General features: G+C 44.0%; 1 pseudogene; it reads right to left on the bottom strand.

The window, feature by feature from the left end:
• Positions 1 to 438: 438 nt before the first annotated feature.
• LOC122942915 lies at positions 439 to 537 on the bottom strand (annotated as a pseudogene).
• Positions 538 to 4,546: the final 4,009 nt, after the last annotated feature.

The raw sequence follows: 4,546 nt of genomic DNA, 5'->3' as shown, positions 1-4,546 counted from the left end.
TTGAGGGCTGCGATGTATTAGCTTCCATAAAATAGTGATTTAGGTTTTCCATATACCTGCATCCACAAAATTACTGCTTTAGGGTGATATACCAGCTTCAACTAACAATTGATTGAGGCCTACCATATATCAGCTTCCACAAAATAGTGATAGAGGTTTTCCATATACCTGCAGCCACAAAATTACTACTTAAACGGTGATATACCAGCTCTAACTAACAACTGATTGATGCCTGCCATAGATCAGCTTCCACAAAATAGTGAGAGAGGTTTTCCATATACCTGCGTCCACAAAATTACTGCTTGAGGGTGATATACCTGCTTCAACTAACAACAGATTGAGGCCTGCCATATATCAGCTTCCACAAAATAGTAATAGAGGTTTTCAATATACCTGCGTCCAAAATAATACAGATTGCATTTTTTTGTTGTTGTTTTTTTTAATATGGAACACTTCACGAATTTGTCATCCTTGCGCAGGGGCCATGCTAATCTTCTCTGTATCGTTCCAATTTTAGTATATGTGCTGCCGAAGCAGGTTTTGATATACTTGCTTCAACTAACAACTGATTGAGGCCTGCCATATATCAGCTTCCTGAAATACTGCTCTTCTCTAGGGACTATGGCACAGGGTGGTTTTGAAAATGACAGGCAGAGGAAGAGGCAGGCCGTTCCAAAGGGGTGGCAGGGTTCGGGCAGATGCACCAGGCCAGAGCCTAAGTGGGAAGTTGTAGAAGGTGCGTGTGATTATGTCAAAGGACGCACCAGAGTTGGTTGAGTGGCTCACTCAGCCTTCCGCTTTTGCACCCTCCTCATCCTCTGTATCTGCACCCTCCTCACTTTCTGCTGTGTGCACCCCCAAAGACACCACCACCCCCATAGCCCCTTCCACTCGAGTCAGAGGAATTATTTTCACATCCATTCCCAGACTTTACCAATGCAGAGCCATTCTTGGCATCGGATGAGGAAGAGGAGGTAGCAACGGCCACCACCCAGCGGTCTGACGACAGTACCCAGGTCAGCCCAAGGAAGGTAGTCCCCGCTGTTGCTGCCTACTCCGAGATCTCTAATGTCAATGGTGGTGAAAGAGACAATGATGACGTGTTGAAAAACGTCACATGGGTGCCCACAAGAGAGGAAGAGGAGGGGAGTTCAGAGGGAGAGACGGAGCAGCAGATAGGGAGGAGAAGCAGGCAGAACTCGCAGTAGACAGGAGGCAAAAAAGCTAATGTATATGGAGCCAGCCATCCACTATGCATGGTCATATCTTTCTCTCCCAGGATGCCAGCACATAGCTCTGCAGTGTGGGCTTTTTCTAACGTGTTAGCTGCTGACAATAGTGTTGCCATCTGCAGCCTTCGCTGTCAACGCATAAGTCGCAGTAAGCCCAACACTCACTTAGGGACTATTGCTTATAAAGACACCTGTCATCCCATCACCGAACCCAGTGGGAGCAACGCAGTCAGAACCCATAAAGCCACACTTCTGGCACTCCACGTCCTGCCTCTTCTCCTTCTCCTCCCATTTGTCCTCCACTCCACATTTCACCATGCCATCGTCGCGTTCATCTGGCACAATGCAGGCTTCAGTGGCTAATGTTCCAGTGTAAAAAAATTATGATGCCGGATAATCCTCTTGCCCAACGGCTGACTCCTGGCTTTTTGGAACTGCTAGCCCGCCAACTACTGCAATATAAATTGGTGGACTCTGAGGCCTTTTGAAAATTTGTGGAACCGTAATGGAAGATACCCTGAAGGAAATATTTCTCCCAAAAAGAGGCATGGATCTCAGAGTAATTCAACATCTGTGACGACCACATGTAATTGAATTTCCCCATGCCCGCCACCACACAGAGCAAAGAATGGTCCTTGTTTTATGTATATACAGTGGCATAAAAGGCCTAATTTTTGGGGCCTTTACTCTAGTGGCCTACAGTAACATTTTTATCCAGTGACCGCCTAATGGACCTCCAGACACATAATCACTTGTTCTTTTTTGTTAGGTGAATGCCTAATGTTTGGGGCCCTTACTCCACTGGCCTGCTGTAAAATTGTTATCCATTGGCCGCCTAATATACCTCCAGCCACATAATCACTTGTTCTTTTCTGTCAGATGAATGCCTAATGTTTGGGACCTGTACTCCACTGGCCTGCAGTAAAATTGTTATGCACTGACCTTCAAATATACCTCCAGCCACATAATCGCTTGTTCTTTTCTGTCCAGTGAATGCATAATTTTTGGGGGCTGTACTCCACTGGCCTACAGTCAGGGGCGGACACAGACAGCAGAGGGCTACTTTCACACCTGCAGCACTACGCTCCGGCCACCTATTCCGGCAAAGAATTGCAAGGAATTGGCTCAGGAATGCAGCAGTTTGTGTCCTGCGGATTATCTGCATTTTTGGCAGATTGTGACAGGATCTCTGCTAGACCCCATTATAGTTAATGGGGCCGGCGGACATTCTGTCTGCATTTAGCAGTGCTGGAGCATACCAGCAGGCTATTCTCTACTGGAAGAGCCTGCCAGAATCACTAACTTAGATGTGAAGGTAGCCTAATACAGGTCCACATGCCTCTTCATCAGGTGACGTCTTCTTTGATGTAGATGTTCTCTGTCCTCATTTTCTCCTTTCAGACCACACTGCCATGATGATTTTTTTCAGTCTTTTCTTCTCTCTGAAGGGTTTGACAGACAGACATCTTAGTTTCCTAGTTTTCCATCATCCTCCCACCTAATCAACACCCCTCTAATATTGTGCCTGCTGTGCTCCATATACTAGTTACACACAGATAGTTCCCCGTCAATAATTATTGGCACGCAGTGTCCTAAAAAATAACTGCACCCAGAAAACAGTGTCCCTGACACTAATAGTGTAAACATATTGTTCTCCAAAAATAATTGTGCTAAGCTGATACCGTGCCAGGGTGCCCACCAAAGTAACAGTGCTCCACAAAATCCCACCAATAGAATTCATTATCTGCCAGACAACACATAGTAGTCATACTGTTGCCACTGTTTCCCAGAAGGAATAATGCTCCTGTAGTGCTCATATTAGTATTCAAGTTCCTCATAGTCCCTCAACTGTAATAAAGACCACTGTAATGCCCCCCGGTAGTAATAATTCTCTTTATAACTCTTTGTGTAACAGTAGAAAAATGCCCCCTTATAATGTGCACCAGTACATAAAAGTTTTGTGGCAGTAGAAAAAATACCTCCTCTTATTGCCCCCTGTAGAGCAAATGTCCCCATAGTACCCTCATAATGTGTGCCAATGCCCTCTACTGTGTGCCCCAAAAACTCTTAGTGCCCCCAGCTGAGCCAAAGTCCCCATAGTGCCCTATAATTTGCGCCAGTATAAAATACTCCTACATCGTTCAACAAAAGGACAACCTCCCCTTGTCCCTATGGTGACTGACAATGTGCCAGTATAAAATGCCCCCATAATGTGTGCCAGTATTATGCCCCTATATAATGACCCCAATAGTGCTCCTTTTCCCCCATTCTCCATAGTGGCCCCCATCTGTGCCAGTATATGAGATAGGGTCCCCATAGTGCTCCTCCCCCTCCATAGTGCCCCCCATGTGTGCCAGTATATAACATAGGGCCCCCATAGTGCTCCTCCCCCTCTATTGTGACCCCCATGTATGCCAGTATATAAGATAGGGCTCACCGTAGTGCTCCTCCGCCTCCGTTGTTCCCCCCATGTGTGCCAGTAACTAAGATAGGGCCCCCCTATAGTGCTCCTCCCCCTCCATAGTGCCCCCCATGTGTGCCACTAAATAAAATAGGGCCCCAATAGAACTCCCTTCTCCATGGTGCCCCCATATGTGTCAGTATTTAACCCCTTAAGGACCGGGTTCATTTTCACCTTAAGGACCAGGCCATTTTTTGCAAATCTGACCAGTGCCACTTTATGTGGTAATAACTTTAAAACGCTTTGACTTATCCAGGCCATTCTGAGATTGTTTTTTTCGTCACATATTGTAATTCATGACACTGGTAAAATGGAGTAAAAAAACAAAACATTTTTATTTATAAAAAATACCAAATTTACCAAAATTTGGTAACATTTGCTAATTTTTTAAGTTTCAATTTCTCTACTTCTATAATACATAGTCATACCTCCAAAAATAGTTATTACTTTACATTCCCCATATGTTAAATTCATGCTTGGATCATTATGGGAATGATATTTTATTTTTTAGGGATGTTACAAGAAGTTTAGAAGTTTAGAAGCAAATCTTGGAATTTTAAGAAATTTTCAAAAACCCACTTTTTAAGGACCAGTTCAGGTCTGAAGTCACTATGTGAGGCTTACCTAATAGAAACCACCCAAAAATGACCCCATTCTAGAAACTACACCCCTCAAGGTATTCAAAACTAATTTTACAAATGTTGTTGACCCTTTAGGTGTTCCACAAGAATTAATATAATATAGAGATCCAATTTCAAAATGTCACTTTTTTGGCAGATTTTCCATTTTAATATTTTTTCTTCCAGTTACAAAACAAGGGTTAACAGCCAAACAAAACTCAATATTTATGGCC

Source organism: Bufo gargarizans, chromosome 6, assembly GCF_014858855.1.
Source record: "Bufo gargarizans isolate SCDJY-AF-19 chromosome 6, ASM1485885v1, whole genome shotgun sequence".
NCBI classification, from domain to species: Eukaryota; Metazoa; Chordata; class Amphibia; order Anura; family Bufonidae; genus Bufo; species Bufo gargarizans.
The sequence above is the reverse complement of the archived record's forward strand: the minus strand, read 5'-3'. Positions and strand labels throughout refer to the sequence as shown.